General features: G+C 48.9%; 1 pseudogene; it reads left to right on the top strand.

The window, feature by feature from the left end:
- Positions 1 to 3,137: 3,137 nt before the first annotated feature.
- On the top strand, positions 3,138 to 20,135 carry LOC109732307 (probable LRR receptor-like serine/threonine-protein kinase At3g47570; annotated as a pseudogene).
- Positions 20,136 to 23,228: the final 3,093 nt, after the last annotated feature.

Consider the following 23,228-nt stretch of genomic DNA (forward strand, 5'->3'; position numbering starts at 1 on the left):
CCTCCCGCGGCCAACCTCTCAGGATCGGCCCGCGCCCTGGGTGTGGACTCCGCAAACGTCACATCGCCGACTAGATTCGGCACTGGTGGCAGCTCAAGCTCTGCCGGGTCGTCTGCCTCAACCCTGGTGCTCCATAACCGGCTAGGAGCCGACCCCGGTGCAAAAGAACCAAAACGAAGCGTGTTCATCGGAGTAGTGGACGAGGGCGCCTGTTTGGTAGAACTGGCTACCTTATCTGGCGTAGGCCCCTTATCCGACTCCGGCAGTGCATCATCGGCCCCCTTCTCCTGGTTCCCGGGCGCGCCACCACCCTCAGTCGTATCCATGTCATGTGGCCCATCCCCCTCCTCCGAGACTGCAGTATCCTCAATCTCGAGCTCTAAGATATAAGTGACTCCAGCATGTGTCTAGCTGACCACATCTGGTATATGCTCAACACTTACCACACTGACCAACAATCTCGCCGCATTTTGTGCGCGAGTGAAAGGCATGTCAACCTTTTCTGTCTTACTAATGAGACCACCCAAACTCCAAGCAATCAGAAAATGTTTTACATATCTAGGTGGCACCCCATAAAAGCGAACCCATACCTTCTGTAGAGGTGTACCTTCAGGTTCCTCCTGCTTCCACTCGTCGAAAGAGATAACAATGTTTGTACTCGTAACTCTGCATAAACCCCACTTAAGAAAATGCATCTGATCCTCTTTAGTGGGACAATCAACCTTATAAGACTGACCATCTAACTGCTCCAGAAGCCACTGATAATTACCCGGCACTAACTCACGTAACTGTCTGATGATCTGAGCTTCGGTCAACTGCCCATTAGTAACTCTGATAGCTACCGGGAAAGAACTCTCAACCATCTGTGGTAGAGGACCGACCTCCGGTGTCTCAAAAAACATCAACTCCTTACAGCAGACCCCAGAAATGTTAATGGCAGGCTTGGGACCGGAGAGGAGAGGGCATTCCCCAGTCACATGCTGGGAGCGAAGACAATACTCGCAGAGCTCATTAGTACACTCTGCCACAAAGTGACCCGGCTCACCACATCTATAGCAAGGCAACTTCTTCTTCTTAATCGCCCACTTAGAGAGTTTCTCTCCTTCCGCTTTCTCCGACCCTTTGTTAGACGTGCCCTCCCGATGTTTGGTCCCTCCCGAAGTCACCGGAACCTGCACTGCTGCCAAAGCCCTAACCGCATCAACTGCCGCTGCGGGTAGCGTGGATGGATCCCCCACCTTAGCTGCTCCGTGCTCGATCTCCTCACCCGAAGCCTTCTCTATCACTGGCGGTGGTGGCGGTGGGTAGTGCCGTGGCGGTGGTGGCCGTTTCCCTCTCCCACCGCGACGATAACCACCTCGGAAGCGATCCCTGGGTCCGGCAACACCTTCAACAAAATGACCGAGCGGCCCTTGAAATTGTCCCGCGTCCTCATCAGAATATCGAGTATATCCCCGGCCGCCACCGGACGAAGATCCACGGTGTATTCCCTCACCATATGCATCGTATCCATCATCTCCCCACTGCCCGTAGCGGTTGAAATTCTGCCCATCTCTGCTGTAACCACTATATCCACCACGCCCGTTCGCACCGTGACCCCGTCCTAGGGCCAGTGCCTTGGCTGCCGGTGGCTGAATTGGATCCTCCGGCTGACGCACATTGGTCTGAGCAGCGTGCGTCGTCGCCTGAGACCTGGCAAAGTCGACCGCCGTAACCTGCCGCGGGGCGGTCGGAGCACCCCGGCCGGCTCCGGCTTTGGGCTTCATCCCCGCAGCCGACGGTCTCTGAAGATGCAGGCCGCCGCGTCCGGCATTGGCATTCGCACCGGCCGGCAGGGCGCCGCGGCCGGCGCCACCAGCGCCAGCGGTCAACGGAGCGCTACGACCGACGCCGCCCGCAGCGGCTGCACCAAGGGCCGGCGGAGCACCACGACCAGTACCACCCGTAGGAGCGGCGCCAGCAGCGGACGGCGGCCCTCGTCCTGTCATGTCGCATGCGCGAGAAACCTTCCTCGCCCGTCCCGAGCCGAGCGATGGAAACCCCGAAGTCAAAACCCTAGACGCAATCGACGGCTTCTCTGGCTGCGTCGATACATGCACGTCCGCATGATGTGGATGCAAAGAGGCTTGGGCCTCTGGCTGGGCCTCACCCAAACCTAGAGAGCCCACGACCTTCGCTGCATCCCTTGCAGCATCCACCGCAGGCCCAAGGCCCAATAACGGATTCAAACGAGCCCGTCTGGCCGCTCGAATCTCGCTCGCCGATCTCGCCACCGGCGATCCTGGCGGCGGCGGTAGCCGGACAGTCTTTCCTTTCTTCTTCTTCCTCGTGACCATAGTCCAGTTTTCCGGCAAAAATTCTGACAAAGTTACAGGTTCACGGATTACCTTAGGAATTGGTCCGATCCATGGTTTCGTCGGCGGTTTGGAAATTTGAACTTTTGATCGACGTCGAACTACTGTGGCGTTGGGCTCCGGCAACACACTCGCGACCTGCGAGGTCACAAGTGTTCTTGTGGGAACCTGAACCTCCACCTGTTCTTCGTCCTCGCTCTCCAAAAGTACCCAAAATCTTCCGCCCGGTCGTGTAGAGGCCGTCGGTGCCGTCAGATCGACCACCTCCGGCGCCTTAGGACGCAAATCGATTTGCACACATTCGCCAACAACCACTTCATACGTATCAAATTTGAATTGAAATCCTACCTCGATCATGCCGCCGTTCGGAAAAAATTCGCCGGCAAGGACGTCGTTCTCCAAATCGAGAAGTGCCAGCCAATTCGAGTGCGGAGTAAATCGAAGACGACCTTCGGTCCAGATGCCCGGATCTGTCCCAGCAGAGAACATCGCCCGCCATTGAGTCCATCTTCGCTCCTCCCGTCCGATCTTCTTCTGCGTAGAGGCGCTGCAATCCCCGCCCGATCTCGTCGTTCCCTCCTTTCCTCCCGGCGGCGCCGCCGCGAGGACACTGGGAGAACATGGCCGGATCTGTGGTAACCCCACTACGCAGCCCCCTGACGATGACCGAACCTCCGGCGAAGGAAATTCGGTCGCCTCCGGCGAAGGGAATCCGGTCGCCTCGGCCTCCCTCATTTCCGCCTTGAGTTCTGTAAACCCACCCAGACTTGACTCATGAGGACCATGCCACAAGCCATTTACAACATGTCTAGCCTTCAAAGCATGATACTCACAGGAAATGGTAACTTAACTGGAATGTTTCCGAGGAATCAAAGTTTCAACCTCCCAATGTTGCAACAATTTTCTCTAGATGATAACAATTTTTATGGTCAATTTCCAGTAGGGCTTGCATCATGCCAGTACCTACAGGTAATTGATCTGGGTGGAAATTCCTTTGTGGATGTATTACCAACATGGTTAGCCAATTTGCCATACCTTGAACAACTATTCTTGGGATTTAGTGGCCTTATTGGTTCAGTCCCATATGCTCTTAGCAATATCACCAGTCTTACTGATCTAGACATCTTGAACGGAAACCTCACAGGAGAGATTCCACCAAAATTAGGTCTTATGCATGAAATCTCGTATATGTACCTTGGAGGCAACCAATTGACAGGTAAAATTCCAGCTTCCCTTGGCAACCTATCCAATTTGTATTTTCTTTCTTTGGGAAGTAATCAGTTGTCCAGTCAAGTACCAACAACAATTGGAGAAAATTCAGCTCTATGCACACTTGATTTGTCAAACAACAATTTAGACGGAAATCTAGACTTCTTATCAGCTCTTTCCAAGTGCACGGAACTCCAAATCCTTTTGATACAATCTAATTATTTAACGGTGTCCTCCATGGTCATATGGGGAACCTCAGTTCACATTTAATCACTTTTGCTGCAGGATACAACAAGTTAATCGGTGGAATTCCTACATCAATCTCAAACATAACTAACCTTCAACGGATAGATCTTAGTAACAACTTGTTCACCGAGCCAATCTCGGAATCCGTCAGTATGTTGGAGAATCTGGTATGGCTGGATATCTCTCACAATGAAATGTTAGGCCCTATCCCAACACAAATGGGTATGCTTGGGAGCCTACAACGTTTGTTTCTCCGAGGAAACAAACTTTTAGGCTCCATACCAAACAACTTTGGTAATGTAAGTTCGTTAGAATACATCGACTTGTCCAGTAACCATTTAATTTCAATGATACCCATGAGCTTTTTTTGCCTAGTTAAACTTATCAAACTAGATCTTTCACATAATTCCTTTGTTGGTGCACTACCAGCTAATTTTTCTAGTCTAAGACAAACAAATTACATGGACATTTCTTCCAACTTCTTGATAGGAAGCATCCGAAATTCATTCAGACAACTTAGTAGCTAACCTACCTAAATCTGTCACATAACTCTTTCAACAACTCAATTCCAGGCCCATTGGAAAAGCTAAAAGGTTTAGCATCATTAGACCTCTCATTTAACAATCTCTCTGGCACAATTCCCATGTTCCTTGCCAACTTTACCTACTTGATAACCTTAAACCTCTCATTCGATAGTCTAGAAGGCCAAATACCCCAGGGAGGTGTTTTCTCAAACCTCTCCTCAGAATCTTTGATTGGCAGCGTCGGGCTATGTGCGGCCACACACCTAAGATTTCCGCCATGCCTATACAGATCTCCCTCAAGTAAAAGACACTTGCTTCAATTTATACTCCCAATAATTGCTTTAGCATTTGGCATCGTAGCCATTTTTTTATACCTATGGACTCAAAAGAAACTTCGGGAAGGAGCTGAAAAAGCTTCCTTTGATCCAACTGATGCCATAGGGCATCATATTGTCTCCTGTCGTGAGCTCATCCAGGCAACCGATAATTTTAGTGAAGATAGCATCATAGGATCTGGAAGCTTTGGAAAAGCTTTCAAGGGAAGACTAAGCAATGGCTTGGTTGTGGCAATAAAAGTTCTTGGCATGCAGCTAGAGCAGGCCATCTGAAGTTTTGATGTCGAGTGTCAAGTGTTACGCATGGTGCGACACCGCAACCTGGTAAAGGTACTCAACACATGTTCCAATCTTGACTTCAGAGCACTAGTGCTTCAGTACATGCCCAATGGAAACTTAGAGATGCTCCTACACCAGTCTCAGAGTACCGGGTGCTTGGATTTCTTGAGAGGTTGGGAATCATGCTCGATGTGCCGATGGCAATGAATATATACACCATGAGCACTATGAGTTGATATTGCATTGTGACATAAAACCTAGCAATGCGTTGTTCGATGAGGAGATGACGTCGCATGTGGCGGACTTTGGAATTGCACGATTGCTTCTAGATGACAAGTCCATGACTATGAAACTTGAGATTGGGAGATTGAAACGGCACAACCCAAAGGGTGGCCTCGGGGTGTTTATATATATCCATGCCCTAGGGCACAACCGGTAGTCCGGTATATACAAGGTTGTTACAAGTTGTTACAGAGGATAAGAACTACGGGTAGATAAGAGATACTAACAACTCAATACTACCGAAACCCTGTACAACATGGCATCACAACAAGACTCTACGACTCAGAGTATTTATTCATTAGGATCCGAAGAGCCAGATATTACAAACATGGGTCTCATGACCCAACATTCAGAGCATACAAGTCAAAGCACATGCGGAAGCTTAACATGTCTGAGTACAGACATCTACAAATGAAAAAGGCTGAGAAGCCTGACTATTTACTAGATCCCGCCGAGGGCACAAGATCGTAGCTGAGGTATCAAGCTAAACGTCGAAGTCCACACGGAACTACTAGCGAGACTGACGTCTCTCTGCAAAACATAAAATTAGCAAACGTGAGTACAAATGTACCCAGCAAGACTTACATCAGAACTATCTACATATGCATCGGTATCAACAAAGGGGGTGGTGGAGTTTAACTGCAGCAAGCCAGCTTTGACTCGGTGGCTATCCTAACTACGACAGCAAGTAACTCTTTTGAGGTCGCGCACACGAGTCCACATATTCACCATATCAATACTCCACTATGGATCCGCTCCCGTCTCCCTACGAGAACGCCATCCATAGCACTCACGCTTATCTTGCGCATTTTAGAGTATCCACTTTCACTTGTCTATGAACTGTTATAGGCAACCCAGAAGTCCTTTACCGCGGACACGGCTATTCGAATAGATGATGTTAACCCTGCAGGGGTGTACTTCGTCACACACGCTCTCACCACTTACCGCCGTTTACACAGCATGTACTCGGCAACCTTCAAGCGGAAGCCCAGCGAGAGTGTCGGCCACAGCCTACCTAAACGCTCAAGTCTCTAGTCCAGGTTTATCGCCTATTCAGGTTCCATCCGCAGGGAGTCCGGCCGAGGTTTCCACATACGGCCCCGAACGATGTGTGCAGGGTTCCCGAGACACCAAACGGGCGCCCGGTACACCGTGCCACGTGCCTACCGCATCACAGCCCACCCCTCGGTCAGCACTGTCCACGGCCTCCAGCATAATACAAACACCAGAAACTACTTGCAACTCCTGGACAGAGGACAAGGGTGATTAAGAAGCCGAGAGGGTCCATTGGTTTCGGGCCCAATGCGTGGTAGTAACTGTATCATGGATCACAAACACAGCACTCAGTTCCTGAGGACGGCTTTAATGAGACAACCCACCATGTACTCCTACATGGCCTCTCACCGCTACCTTTACCAAATCGTGTTCACACACTTAGCTCAATCACAGTAGGACATGTTCTCAACTTTCCAATTCATCCCCGATGAATCAGACCTGACACAACTCTAAGCAATAGCAGGCATGACAAACAGGCATGAATGAGTAGGCACATCAGGGCTCAAACAACTCCTACTCATGCTAGTGGGTTTCATCTATTTAGTGTGGCAATGACAGGTCATGCAGAGGATAAGGGGTTCAACTACCGCAACAAGTAACAGTTGAATCGTTGTTGTCCTAATGTAGTAAAAGAGAGCAGGAGCGAGAGAGTGGGATTGTATCGGAATGAACAAGGGGGTTTGCTTGCCTGGCACTTCTGAAGATATTATAGTTCTTCATCGGTGTCATCGAACTCATCGTCGGAATCACGGCTATCGAGAAGGGACAATCACCGGCAAACAAGGAAGAACACAATCAAGGCAATGCAACAATTATGATGCATCATTATGACATGGCAATATGACATGATTTGGCCTAATGCAACTAGCAACAGAAAGGTTTGGGTTGATTTGAACTCAAGGTTCAAATTCAAATTCAAACTATGAATTCAAATAGTGCATTATCATGTTTTCACCTATACAGCAGGTATAACTTAGTTTGACATGCATGAAAATGATACGGTTGATTTTATATGATTTTATATGAATTCAAATAGTGCATTATCATGATGGATAGATTGCATTTTTCTGATAATTTTTCATATATAAATTATTTCATTATGAGCTACGGTTGATTTTATATGATTTTTAGAAGTTTATACTATTTTCTGGAGTTTTCTGAATTATTTTAAATCCAGAAAATGAGTTATTGCGTCAGCACTGCGTCACTGTGACGCCAGCTGGTCAACAGCGCCTAACCAGAGTCAAACCTGACAGATGTGGCCCATATGTCAGTGACACAGGGGCTAAACGCGGTCAAACCCAATGCTGACTGGGTTTGACCCTGCGGTAGGGCCCGCTGTCAGTGGCTGTTAGGGTGATTAGCTGGTTGGGTTAGCGCCTAATGACGTCCATGTCATCGGTCGCCGGAGTTCAGCCGGCGGCGACCACAGAACACGGCGGGGCACGCTGTACTTGTGCTAGAGGCGTCGGCTTGGCACGCTGAGGGCACCAGGGGATAGCCCTTGATCTTGCGCATCCAAATGACTAAGTGAGAGGTCGCGGGGTCACCGGAATTCATGCCGGTGACGAGCTTTGGCGGCGGTGGTGTTCGGTGGTGCACGGGCGCGTCGCTACGGTGTATCAGTGAGCAAATGGAGGGGCTGGGCAGCACCTGCTAGGCACGGGGAGCACTAAAAGCAGCGCGGTGAGGCCAGGGGAGCACGGAGGCTATGCGTGCAGCGGCAATGGCGGACGGCGGCTTCGGTGCTCGGCGGTCAGCGGGGCTAGAGGAAGAAAACGACGGCGGGGAGAGAGGGGTTCGGTAGAGGAGCTCACGGCGAGGTCGATGAGTAGCTCAGCGTGCTCGGGGACGCTCGGGGGTCGGCGAATCGAACGACGGCGTTCGTCGGAGCAGACGAGGAAGATGGCGATGGTGACGATGCTGCAGGGCATCCGCGGGCGCGTTCTTCGGCTTGGAGCTTCACGGCATCGAGGCGGAGCTCGAGGTCACAACCATGGGGCAAGGGGACGGTGGTGGGCGCGGTGCTTTGCGGCGGCGGGCACCGGCGTTCTTGGGTCCGAGGGGGAGCGAGGCAGAGAGCAGGCTGGGGGCGAGTGAGAGGGCAGAGAGTGAGGGAGAGGAGAGAGGGGTCTCTGGGCATCTCCATGGCGCCCTCAGAGGAGCCGGGCGTCGCGGTGGAAGCAGGAGCTGGCGCGAGCGCGGCGACCACGCGCCCCTGCTCCTACTGGCAGGAGGAGGAAGGCGACAGGAGCCGGGGAGGTGGGCTGGCCTAGCCACTTGGGCTGCAGGTAAGGCCCAGGTAAGGTTCTCTCTCTCTTTTATTTTCTAATTTGTTTTTGTTTTCTAATTATTTGCCTCTGTTTTGACCTTAGGAAAAATACCAAGGCATTTCCTAAAATCCTGAAAATATTCATGGACACTTGCTGAATTATTTCAGTGGCCCAAAAATAGTTCCAACATTATTTGAACATTTAAATTATTTATAGTATTTAAATGCCCAAAAGTCAAATACAATAAGATTTAATTCAAAAATCCAGAATGGCCTAGAAATAGGTGCATCATTTTTGGCAGAGGTTTTCACCTTTAACAAAAATCATGAACTTTTCTAAAGGGCATTTGGGTTCATTGAAAATGTTTTTAAGTTGAACCTAGTTGAGTTCTTTTGGGTGCTAGGGATTGATCACCCCTATTTCAAGTTTAAGCAAAATTTAAACATGATACAACAACCAAGACTAGTCCACAAGCAAAGCTAAAGCTAGGGCTGTGACAGCTCACCCCCACTAAACAAGAATCTCGTCCCGAGATTCAATACGTGAGGTAAGAAGACAGAGGGTACACAAAGCTAACACGATCTTCATGATCCAATTTCTCTTCGTGAAGATGTTGATCCGTTGCTTCAATTAACGTTGACGTCTTTGCTTTCGAGATCTTCATCCGACACGATGACGACAAGGGAAACTCTATAGAAATCGATCTCCTTAAAGATCGAGCAACTCACGGTCAACTCACGGAATGCGACGTTGAGTATCTCTTGAGCTGAGACTCAACACATACATCGAGAGAGGGATGAAGTGAAACAGAGAACGAAGATTCAAGTTGATAAGCACAATTCCACGCTGAATAAGATGGTGCATGGTTTCAGAGTAGCGAGGAGATAATTGCCACGATTCCATAACGGGGCACCTTGGGGAAGGTGACTCGTAGAGTTATTCCCTTAAGCGGCAAAAAGAATTACTTTTGATACATAGATCATTGAAACTCTTTATACCAGCCCAAGGAAAATCGCAAACGATCATTTGAAAGAGTTCAGGGAAATGGCATACTCAGATCGGAAAGGAAACTATGGTTATGGAGCAACTCGGTAAGCGGAAGGCACATTCCCGTTGATACCGGGGATATAACCTAGTGTCTGAGTATGCTCTCCAGAACTTGAGCATTTCCATATTCATCAAGGTTTTACCAACATTCGTGCCGAGGATCCCGGCAACACATCATACTACCATGATGAACGGTGATGGAGGATGCAGGTGCAAAGGAGGACAACACTTTTTCAGATTTCACCTTAGCGAAGCCAAGGGAGCAAAATCTGGATGATCGACCGAGAGACATTTAGCACTCCGCTTCTAATGTTCTCCTTGATGTTCTAGCGTAACCCATTAGATGTGGTTTGGTATCTTGAACATCAAGTAGTAAGTCGGACTTCGGAGCACAAGAATCCATAAGGAATAACTACGGAAATAAATCCTACGAAATCCTTATGGGGAGGTGGCCAACTTCCTTAATCAAGATACTATAATAATAGGTCTTCCGGTTGGGTGTGTTGGCCACAACATCCACTCTACCGGTTACCGAGAGACCAATATTATAGCTCTTGGGAAACGTTCCAACCATCACATCTGCCCGAGATTCAGATCTGGTTGATGGCAGGATATTCCAGACTCATCGAGTCTAGGAAGAAAATGAAGGTTTGCAACACAAATCGACGAGATGACGTTGCGAGATTCTCAGGGGATGAACTACGATAGCAAGCTCCAAAACATGAGCTGGTTCTGCTACAACATGTGAACACGCTGTCCCAGACAAGCATGACTACATAGTAGTCTTAGAATAAAACACTACCGAGTTCTGGTTGGGAACCATCAACGAGGATATCGAAGTTCTTTCATAAGTCCGGATTAGCTCTTATGAAGGAAATCCTTCTCCTTGAACAAATCAATCAGTGGCTTGGTGTGCTAGAGAATTCGTATGGAATGAAGATGATCAGTCTAACAGACCATGGAATACTTCGCACGTGCATAACTGACTTGGGATGATTCCAGAGGAGGTAGAAACATGCTTTCTCAAATTCACGGCGGCAACTTGCATCAAATGCACATGAATTAGAGGAAGTCACTCCTTTCATCCAAACATAGCCTTCATGAACTAGCACAAAGAAAATGCTTTCAAAAGTTTCCAACACTAGCTGGATGTTCAACACGAGTCATGGAGAAGGTAGCAATGTTGCTGATGGGCTCAACAACAATTCATCCAGGTTTCCATGGAGATGGAATTCCATAATTATGTGAACAAGTGATAGCATTGGTCAGACCCAAAAGATATAATGGTGTATGCTCGAGGGATCAACCACGAGTAAGACAACATTATGAACATCGTTGGTTCTGATTTGATTTGACGATAGCCCATGTTCAAATCAAAGTTTTGACAAGATGATAGACCCATCAACTGATCACAAGGACCAATCGATGAAGATATCACCTTTCTTCGACACACACACACACACAAGGATATCCCTTTGGAAATGAACTAAGTTAGACAAGCTTTTATCTTCCAGCTATCCAAGTTGTTGTCTAGCTTAACCAACTAGCTCAAGGGTATCCAACACAGATTCTTGGAGAAAGAGTGGCTTATTGGAAAACCAACTTGATCACGAACTCAACATATCGGTCAGGGGACGACCTGGTGATACTTCCGTGAAGATGTCTGGAAAATCACGAACCACCGATATGTCTCTAAGCTCGAGAACAATCTTGCTTTTCAGGGCAAGACAATATGACCGAATAAGCAAGGACTGACACTATCCTAACTCATTGATCGAAAAGCGCACCGGAAATAAGGACTAGGTAGCACGATCAACCTTAGGATGTGATTCAGTAACCAACACGCTAAGGATGAAATTATTGTCCTTTAACTACCAAGCAACCGAGTTGCTAGGAGTATTGATTTCACACATCATAGTTCATTTGTCGGCATTCCGGTTGCAACAACACGGGACCAAGAAATGAGTGATGATGGCGAGGAGTATCACTGCGTCAAGAATTCATAAGAGGTGGTGCAATTCCTACGATATTCTCTACATAAAGGGGGTAATAGTCGAAGGTAGAACAGAACAAAAAGTGGTTTGGCATTTTGATCTGCGGAATACAACTACTTTGACCCAATCCCAGAGATGGACGAGGTACTGGAGTTTGTTTCTCCTAGTCATTCCGGATTAGAATGGCTTGACAGACCACAAGAATAGTAGGCATCGAGAACACAAATGCACAATTACTCCTGACTATCATTTGATAGATGAGGGCCAGAAAATAACTAAAGAGGGACAACCCAAAGGAACATATGTTTTTCTGAGTTGTGGATGCATGGATTAGTATGTTGAACAAATTCATCAAATCTCTTCCGAATAACCCATGCAGAGGAGGAAGGACTGGCAGAGTCACAATATGAATGGAGTACTCCTCAAGAGCGCCCTGCTTGTGATCTTTTGGTTAAAAGAACTTCTGCCATGAGCAGTTCATGGTATTTGGAAGAACGATATACCACAGACCTCGAGGACTATCGCAAAGGTTACTAATATCCTAAAGGTACGAGCAACACTATCAACAGGAGGTAAGTGGAGTGAATCTTGGGTTCAAGAACCCAGAAATAGAATGCCTACTAACTAGATGGCATCACGGGATGCTTTCGAGAATAATGGCCAGAATCCGCACACTGGGAATGCAAAGCATTGCTAGATTATTAAGTGGTCCTCTAAGACACCTAGGGTCATAATAATAACTACAACATATATGTCAAGGCAGCAGAGTACCTCAACTCAACGATTAGTGTGGTTAATCTGGCCCAAAGGAACATCGAGAACGGAAAGAAGGGATTTGCAAATGCGTCAGATTATTTAGAAGCCTGGGATGACTCGGACAGCATATCGGCTGTAAATGCTCAAAGGATTTGAGACATCCTACAAAATGGTGGCATAACCACTCAACAACACAATATAAACTTCCGGGATCAATGGTCAACATACGGAAGTAGTAGGAACTGAACTGAGGCTTAAATCCATCAATCCTACGAGTCTACGGATTAGTAACACGTGATCCTGATAGAAAGATGAGAAGGCCTAGTTCTTAATCCCCGTAGAAGAGAAGAGGGTGACTCAGATCAGAAGGGCATAAGGTAAAGGAGTAAAAAGAGCCCTACGTTCCCTCCCACAATCAATTCCCTTATATAACTAAAGCATTTCTAGACTCAACTTCGACCAGTTTGGCTTGGTAATCCTACAGGCAGTCAGGCTCTGATACCAACGCTGTCGGGACCCCGATTCTAAGTCACACCGATCTAGCCTGTAACATCTCATATCACTTTGCGGCCTCACGCACGGTATTCCCACGGGTGTCGCCTTACCATGGCCCGGGACCGTTTGCGCCTTTTGGCTCACGTACATGATAATGTCGCTAGCATCCATATGACAGAGAACCCGGGCCGACATGACTAGTCGTGAACCCAAAGTGGCACTAACTTACGGGGACAGGCATACATGAATCAACATCGAGCATGTCGGTCAGTAGCGTGTGAATCCGGGCTGTAGCACTGGGCTAACAGGACTCCGGGAACCCGGGCTGTAGCGGACTACTATGGCTCATGAAAGCACAAGACTACATTTCCCCATAAGAGAGGCTACCAAGGATAAACAACTAGGTTGTCGGATCCCACACATACCAAGCATTTCAATCATACACACAATATGCTCGATATGTGCAAATACAACATGGCATCACAACAAGACTCTACGACTCAGAGTATTTATTCATTAGGCTCCGAAGAGCCAGATATTACAAACATGGGTCTCATGACCCAACATTCAGAGCATACAAGTCAAAGCACATGCGGAAGCTTAACATGTCTGAGTACAGACATCTACAAATGAAAAAGGCTGAGAAGCCTGACTATTTACTAGATCCCGCCGAGGGCACAAGATCGTAGCTGAGGTATCAAGCTAAACGTCGAAGTCCACACGGAACTACTAGCGAGGCTGACGTCTCTCTGCAAAACATAAATTTAGCAAACGTGAGTACAAATGTACCCAGCAAGACTTACATCAGAACTATCTACATATGCATCGGTATCAACAAAGGGGGTGGTGGAGTTTAACTGCAGCAAGCCAGCTTTGACTCGGTGGCTATCCTAACTACGACAGCAAGTAACTCTTTTGAGGTGGCGCACACGAGTCCACATATTCACCATATCAATACTCCACTATGGATCCGCTCCCGTCTCCCTACGAGAACGCCATCCATAGCACTCACGCTTATCTTGCGCATTTTAGAGTATCCACTTTCACTTGTCTATGAACTGTTATAGGCAACCCAGAAGTCCTTTACCGCGGACACGGCTATTCGAATAGATGATGTTAACCCTGCAGGGGTGTACTTCGTCACACACGCTCTCACCACTTACCGCCGTTTACACAGCATGTACTCGGCAACCTTCAAGCGGAAGCCCAGCAAGGGTGTCGGCCACAGCCTACCTAAACGCTCAAGTCTCTAGTCCAGGTTTATCGCCTATTCAGGTTCCATCCGCAGGGAGTCCGACCGAGGTTTCCACATACGGCCCCGAACGATGTGTGCAGGGTTCCCGAGACACCAAACGGGCGCCCGGTACACCGTGCCACGTGCCTACCGCATCACAGCCCACCCCTCGATCAGCACTATCCACGACCTCCAGCATAGTACAAACACCAGAAACTACTTGCAACTCCTGGACAGAGGACAAGGGTGATTAAGAAGCCGAGAGGGTCCATTGGTTTCGGGCCCAATGCGTGGTAGTAACTGTATCATGGATCACAAACACAGAACTCAGGAACAGTTCCTGAGGACGGCTTCAATGAGACAACCCACCATGTACTCCTACATGGCCTCTCACCGCTACCTTTACCAAATCGTGTTCACACACTTAGCTCACTCACAGTAGGACATGTTCTCAACTTTCCAATTCATCCCCGATGAACCAGACCTGACACAACTCTAAGCAATAGCAGGCATGACAAACAGGCATGAATGAGTAGGCACATCAGGGCTCAAACAACTCCTACTCATGCTAGTGGGTTTCATCTATTTACTGTGGCAATGACAGGTCATGCAGAGGATAAGGGGTTCAACTACCGCAACAAGTAACAGTTCAATCGTTATTGTCCTAATGTAGTAAAAGGGAGCAGGAGAGAGAGAGTGGGATTGTATCGGAATGAACAAGGGGGTTTGCTTGCCTGGCACTTCTGAAGATATTATAGTTCTTCATCGGTCTCATCGAACTCATCGTCGGAATCACGGCTATCGAGAGGGGACAATCACCGGCAAACAAGGAAGAACACAATCAATGCAATGCAACAATTATGATGCATGATTATGACATGGCAATATGACATGATTTGGCCTAATGCAACTAGCAACAGAAAGGTTTGGGTTGATTTGAACTCAAGGTTCAAATTCAAATTCAAACTATGAATTCAAATAGTGCATTATCATGTTTTCACCTATACAGCAGGTATAACTTAGTTTGACATGCATGAAAATGATACAGATGGATAGATTGCATTTTTCTGATAATTTTTCATATATAAATTATTTCATTCTGAGCTACGGTTGATTTTATATGATTTTTAGAAATTTATTCTATTTTCTAGAGTTTTCTGAATTATTTTAAATCCAGAAAATGAGTTATTGCGTCAGCACTATGTCACTGTGACGTCAGCTGGTCAACAGCGCCTAACCAGAGTCAAACCTGACAGGTGTGGCCCATATGTCAGTGACACAGGGGCTAAACGCGGTCAAACCCAATGCTGACTGGGTTTGACCCTGCGGTAGGGCCCGCTGTCAGTGGCTGTTAGGGTGATTAGCTGGTTGGGTTAGCGCCTAATGACGTCCACGTCATCGGTCGCCGGAGTTCAGCCGGCGGCGACCACAGAACACGGCGGGGCACGCCGGACTTGTGCTAGAGGGGTCGGCTTGGCACGCTGAGGGCACCCGGGGATAGCCCTTGATCTTGCGCATCCAAAGGACTAAGTGAGAGGTCGCGGGGTCACCGGAATTCATGCCGACGACGAGCTTTGGCGGCGGTGGTGTTCGGTGGTGCACGGGCGCGTCGCTACGGTGTATCAGTGAGCAAATGGAGGGGCTGGGCAGCACCTGCTAGGCACGGGGAGCACTAAGAGCAGCGCGGTGAGGCCAGGGGAGCATGGAGGCTATGCGTGCAGCGGCAATGGCGGACGGCGGCTTCGGTGCTCGGCGTGCAGCGGGGCTAGAGGAAGAAAACGACGGCGGGGAGAGAGGGGTTCGGTAGAGGAGCTCACGGTGAGGTCGATGAGTAGCTCAGCGTGCTCGGGGACGCTCGGGGGTCAGCGAATCGAACGACGGCGTTCGTCGGAGCAAACGAGGAAGATGGCGACGGTGACGATGCTGCAGGGCATCCGCGGGCGCGTTCTTCGGCTTGGAGCTTCACGGCATCGAGGCGGAGCTCGAGGTCACAACCATGGGGCAAGGGGACGGTGGTGGGCGCGGTGCTTTGCGGCGGCGGGCACCGGCGTTCTTGGGTCCGAGGGGGAGCGAGGCAGAGAGCAGGCTGGGGGCGAGTGAGAGGGCAGAGAGTGAGGGAGAGGAGAGAGGGGTCTCTCGGCGTCTCCGTGGCGCCCTCAGAAGAGCCGGGCGTCGCGGTGGAAGCAGAAGCTGGAGCGCGCGTGGCGACCACGCGCCCCTGCTCCTACTGGCAGGAGGAGGAAGGCGACAGGAGCCGGGGAGGTGGGCTGGCCTAGCCACTTGGGCTGCAGGTAAGGCCCAGGTAAGGTTCTCTCTCTCTTTTATTTTCTAATTTGTTTTTGTTTTCTAATTATTTGCCTCTGTTTTGAGCTTAGGAAAAATACCAAGGCATTTCCTAAAATCCTGAAAATATTCATGGACACTTGCTGAATTATTTCAGTGGCCCAAAAATAGTTCCAACATTATTTGAACATTTAAATTATTTATAGTATTTAAATGCCCAAAAGTCAAATACAATAAGATTAGATTCAAAAATCCAGAATGGCCTAGAAATAGGTGCATCATTTTTGGCAGAGGTTTTCACCTTTAACAAAAATCATGAACTTTTCTAAAGGGCATTTGGGTTCATTGAAAATGTTTTTAAGTTGAACCTAGTTGAGTTCTTTTGGGTGCTAGGGATTGATCACCCCTATTTCAAGTTTAAGCAAAATTTAAACATGATGCATCAACCAAGACTAGTCCACAAGCAAAGCTAAAGCTAGGGCTGTGACACACTAATACATCCCGAATAGTATCATACATATAACATCGCTAATACAACTAAAACCATAGTGCACGACGGGTATCGCGCGGGCGGTGGACACCCAAAGAGAAGGAACCATCACAGGATCATGGCTCCAGTGAGATCCCTGGAGAACCTGCCAGGTATTGGAGAACCTGTGCTCCAACGCAAACAAGTAGCGACGGACGTGCGCGTCCTCCTCACTGACACGGTGACGCACCACCTCCGCGGGGTCCTCGAGCCTCTGGACCGTCACTGGCCCACGCGACCGTCACCAAAGAAGGTTCGGGTCAACGACAGGCTGGCTCCTCACCAACCCGCGCCCCCCGGTAGGTAGCACCTCCCAGTACCACCCCGGCGGAGCCCAGTCCCGGACATGGCCCATCTGGTGACGCATGTATCCTCCGCGGACTCGACGACGAGGATGCGGGATAGGCATCGTCGACGTCGATGCGGGAAAAAATGCTTTAACTAAAAAAATAACAACAAATGTGACATGTTCAACTAGTTCTATTAATTCAACTAGTTCTTACGATTAAATCTAGTCAATTAATTCTATACCTAATAAAATGAATAATGAGATAAAAAAGGCCTATGCTTTGCAGGAATGTTGACTCATTCCCGGTGCGGCAAATCCGGGGCACTCGATATGTCCTAGTTTCTAGCACAAGTCATGCCGAAATTCACGGAAAATTTCGGCATGACTTTTACTAAAAAGTGGACAAATCGAGAACCTGAAATTTGCCGAAATGGAAATGAATCAACATTCCGGCAAAACATAGGCCACTCGACTTCATTCCCTGGAAACAACAAAGCCACTTGGGCACAATCGAACCACTTCAATAATGGAATATGCAAATGAACATCAATGACATATATCATATAACAACAATCTTGTTTTTTGTTTACATAGCAACAATTAGTTTAACCATGTTTTTGAAAAAAAACAATTCTGTTTTTTGTTTTTTGAATGGAATTACTGTTTACGCATTTTCATAAAAAATTGCCCTAGCTAATTTCCTAAAAAAATTGCTAATCATTTTTCCTAAATGTTAAAAAATGCCTACTGCCCTAAACAAATCTAGGGTTCATATGAACACCTAGGGTTCATATGAACATCAACACAACATCAACACATATATGAATTGCCCTAGCAGAGAGAGAGGAGGGTAGGGGAGAGGAGAGGCCTTACGGTGACTGCGGCGAGGGAGGGGCAGGCGGCGTCGAGGACGGGGTCGGGGCTCGGGCGCGCAGTGGAAGGCGGCATCGATGTTGGGGTCGGGGGCGGCGTCGAGGTCGGGGACGGCGTCGAGGGTGTGCGGCGGGCGGCGGCAGTGGTGAGGTTGAGGGTGGCGGCGGTGAGGTCGAGAGCGGCAGGGCGACGGCGGCGATGGAGCAGTTGGGGGAGAGGGGGAAGTTGGAGGGGAAGGACTTAGCGAAATTTTGAGCCCGCGCGGCCGGGGGTTAAGTCAAACTAGCAGCAGAGCGTTTTTCCAGAACGCGCTATAGCTAAGTTAGCTATAGCGTGTCTAGAGGAACGCGCTACAACTATTCCTTTCTTTTTTATAATATCAGTAGCGCTTTGCACTGAAAAAACGCTACTGCTAAGTCTAAGCATGTAAAAACTTCAAATATATATATTGGTCGTCATTGATCCTTTTGTGTAGAATCTAAATAGTCAACATGAATCCTCACAGTACCTGTATAGGCACTGGTGAAGATTCATATTGCAGCCACGAATCCTACACATATAGTTCAATGAAGACCAACTGCTCGAGATAGTTTGAGAAGTAACATATTTAAGGTGGTAAACACCTTGTTCGCTTAGCAGTATGGGACTAAACTTAATTAGGTGCAATACTTAGCAGTAGCGTGTTTTGAAGAAACACGTTGCTACTAAGTACTTTAGCAGTAGCGTGTTTTGAAGAAACACGTTGCTACTAAGTACTTTAGCAGTAGCGCGTCCTTGGAAGGGCGCTACTACTATATCTAGCCTGGGGGCAACGCCGTGGCAATTATAGTAGTAGCGCTTGTTTTACCTAGGCCGCTACTGCTACCGTGCTATTTGTAGCGCGGTTTTCTGAAGCTCGCTACTGCTAATTAGCAGTACCGTCTGTTTTTAAACCGCGCTGCTGCTAAGATTCTGTGTATAAGGTTTTCCCTAGCAATGACGATCTGGTCCTGCCGGTACCAGACGACATATTCAGGATTGACAGCGCGTTCCCCCTTGTCATCGGGTGGAAGCAACCGAGCAGGTGTAGGAGAGGTGCCATCTACATAGCCGGTGACGTTGGCGATGCAAAGGGGAGGAAGAATCTGGGCTTTCCAGAGGAGGTAGTTGGAGGTGGTGAGTTTTGCCGTAATGAGGCTGCCAGAAGGAGGACGCACAGCGGGTGGAGGGGGCCGAGAGAGACGCCGGCAGGGTGAGCGAGGGCATGGCAGAGGAGGTCATGGCGCCTGCAGAAGGAGAACCCATCGAGCTATTAAGCGAGATGGCTCTGATACCATGTGAAACTTGAGATTGGGAGATTGAATCGGCACAACCCAAAGGGTGGCCTCGGAGTGTTTATATATATCCATGCCCTAGGGCACAACCGGCAGTCCGGTATATACAAGGTTGTTACAAGTTGTTACAGAGGATAAGAACTACAGGTAGATAAGAGATACTAACAACTCAATACTACCGAAACCCTGTACAACATCTAATGTGTTTAACAATGACAAGTACAAGCATGCATGGAACAATTGGGTACATGGCACCAGGTAATTAATTAACTAGCACTTATTATCTTGCTCAAGCAAGCACTCGTTAAACCGCTGATAGAATATATGGCTTCACTGAAAACAACACACATAAGACTTAATTTCCATATATATAATTTCCTTTAACAGAGTATGGGTCACTTGGAAAAGCATCACGGAAGAGCGATGTGTTTAGTTATGGAATCATGATCCTTGAAGTCTTCACTGGAAGGAGACCCACTGATGCTACGTTCGGCGCACAACTAACCCTTAGGCAATGGGTTCATCAGGCGTTTCCAATAGAGCTTGTCCATGTCATCGATGGCCAGCTACTGCAAGGCTCCCCTCTTTCTGGTTGTGTCTTGGACAATGGCTTTCTTGAGTCAGTATTTGAGCTAGGTTTGGCCTGCACTACTGACTTGCCTGACAAGAGATTGACTATGAGTGATGTGGTCGTGAGGCTGATGAAGATCAAAGCCGAGTACACCAAACATGCGACAAAGATGTCACCTTATGCTACACAATGATCCCTCGCTCATATCATCTATAACTATGGATGGATCTATGTATCATGTTTTGTCCATTTAGAATATACACATACCTTTAGCGATGGGGATGAGTCAGGCTTATTCGGTTGTATTGTACATTTGGCATGTATAGATATTTTATCATGCCTTTCTTCTTTCAAACTCAGACTGGCATTCTCGATAGGTTAGATGTTAGTTCTGAACAAAGAACACGAAACAACACCATTGGACATTTCTCCTAGGGTAGCAAAGCTACAGAATGTTGTGTATATGCATAGACATTTCAACAAGATTAGTGCACTTAACCCCCAGCCTTTTGGTGCTGGCACCGCCACTGTGCCAGACCAAAGGTACCCGGAGCTATATGATGAACCTTGACCGAAGCTGTATTTCATGTCCATGAAACACCAACGTCTACACCAATTTGCAGCCAAACTTGCCGACATGTTGATACATAAGGAATACTAGTACGTACGCATGCATACAACCTAGTGAAACGATGACCGTTAGTAGCCTTTTTTATTTTCTTTTCCTGGGGATCAATAAAAAGATTTGAGGGACATGCCACAGTGACTACTCTTACTTTCTCTTCAGGTTTAGAAAACCTCTCGATAAAGTAAGTGCGTGTCAATACCTAGTTAAGATTAAAGAGGAGCACAGCTTCAAAAAAAAAAGATTAAAGAGGAGCACTAGCCATGAGAGTACTGATATGTTGCTTTCTATCATACTACTAGTCGGTGATCTAGTAGGAACGAGCAGGCGTTGAGTTGTTTGTTTCCTCCACTAATTACGTGCTTCTGATAACTGATCCTGCAGCATGTCCTCTCCAGCCGCTAACCTCTCTCTCCTCGACTAATTACGCGTTGAGTACGTTAGTTGATCCTTCCCCGGTCAAGGAAGCATGATGCATGTTACCGAATATTTGTTTCCAGCTTCGCTTTTAATATTTGTTTCCAAACCTATCCTACTAACAAATATTGTGTACCGGAAGCATTGTTCGGTCGACTAGAGAATTTATCCAACCAAACAGTCATTCGCTTCCTTCAAGTAGAAAAAAACTGTGCATTGTGCCGGAAGCTACTCTTACTAATTCGCTATGGACTCTGTGGGAACACCCGCGTCGCCCCCCGCCTGGGTGACTCGGGCGGATCGGCAATCCTAGCCGCCGGGCCGCCCTAGATCCCTGCCTCCCTCCGTCGCCGCTGGAGGAAGCCACCGGGCAAAGCCTGGTGGCCGATGGCGGTGGCGGAGGCTCCCTCCCCTCCCACGCAGGTTTGGGTGATGCGGGGCATCCATGGGCGTGGGGGCACCTGCCCAGATTTGGATCACTGGCAGCGCGACGTCTCTCCGGCGGCGGCGCGTGGCGGCGGCATGGTGGTGGGCAGTGGCGGCGGTGCTGCAGGGTCGACGGGGAGGACTGGTGGTGCGGCTGTTGGCGGCGTCGTGCGGGTTGGCTGATCCAGCCTGTACATGTGGCCGGCCGGCAGCTGCGTGGAAGGGCCAGCGAGGGGCGCCGGAGGCCTCCGCTGGCGATCCGGCGGAGCTTTTGGATCGGATCCGGTCGTCACGTCCGATCCGTCCGGCCGTTTGGGATACTGCGAGTATCCGGCGGTCTGCTGTGGATCTCTGCCGACCGGCGGGGCGTGGAGGGGCCGGTGAGGATGCCGGATCTCCGCCGGAGTACCGACGGCGACGTACGTCTTCGTGGCGAGCTTCCGGTGAAAATCGCGCCTGACTGCGGTCTTGTCAGGTGATGGCGGCGTCTCGGACGTCGTTCCCTTCTCGAGGCATCGTCGTTGCAGGTCACGTCAACCTGATTGGGAAGTTCCGGAGGAAACCCTAGATCTGGGTCTACCGGATCGGACGATGACGGCGCCTTCGGTGTCGTTCTTCCTCCTGGGGGCATGTTTAGGAGCAAGTGCTGGTTGGAGGGGACAAGAGGATGAGCGGTGTTTCATCTTGCCCATTGATGACGGCGGATCTTGGCGGCGTGGCGCAGTGGAGACTCGGCGCCCAATGCGCGGAGATGGACTCGCGCAGGAGGATGACGTTGTCTGGCGTCGTGGTGGCGTCGGCGGCAGCTAGACCAGGCAAGGTTCATGCAGCAGTACAACTCTGAAGATGGATTGGTGGCAGGTGGCTGCTGTTGGGGAACGTAGTAATTCAAAAAATTGCCTACGATCACGCAAGATATCTATCTACGAGAAGCATAGCGACGAGCGGGGAGAGTGTGTCCACGTACCCTCGTAGACCGAAAGCGAAAGCGTTTAGTAACGCGGTTGATCTAGTCGAACGTCTTCACGATCCAACCAATCCAAGTACTGAACGTATGGCACCTCCGTGTTCAGCACACGTTCAGCTCCATGACGTCCTTCGAGCTCTTGATCCAGTTGAGGACGAGGGAGTGTTTTGTCAGCACGACGGCGTGGTGACGGTGATGATGAAGTTACCGGCGCAAGGGTTCGCCTAATCACTACGAGGATATGACCGAGGTGTGTAATTGTGGAGAGGGGCACCGCACACGGCTAAGATAAATCTTGATGTGCCCCCCTCCCACGTATATAAAGGAGGGGGGAAGAGGAGGCCGGCCCTAGAGGGGGCGCGCCATAGGGGGGAGTCCTACTTGCACTCCTGGTCCAAGTAGGATTCGCCCCCCCCCCCCTTTCCTATTTCAACTAGGAGAAGGAGGGAAGGGGGAAGAGGGGAGAAGGAAAGAGGGGGCGCAGCCCCCTCCTAGTCCAATTCGGACCAGCCCATGGGGAGCGCGCGGCCACCCCTTGAGGCCCTTCTCTCCTTTCCCCTAAAGCCCATTAAGGCCCATTACTCTCCCGGGGGGTTCCAGTAACCTCCCGGTACTCCGGAAAATACCCGAAACACTTTGGAACCATTCCGCTATCCGAATATAACCTTCCAATATATCGATCTTTACCTCTCGACCATTTCGAGACTCCTCGTCATGTCCATATCTCATCCGGGACTCCGAACAAACTTCAGTCATCAAATCACATAACTCATAATACAAATCGTCATCGAACATTAAGCGTGCGGACCCTACGGGTTCGAGAACTACGTAGACATGACCGAGACACATCT

The sequence above is a fragment of the Aegilops tauschii genome, chromosome 5 (genome assembly GCF_002575655.3).
Source record: "Aegilops tauschii subsp. strangulata cultivar AL8/78 chromosome 5, Aet v6.0, whole genome shotgun sequence".
In the NCBI taxonomy this organism is placed as follows: Eukaryota; Viridiplantae; Streptophyta; class Magnoliopsida; order Poales; family Poaceae; genus Aegilops; species Aegilops tauschii.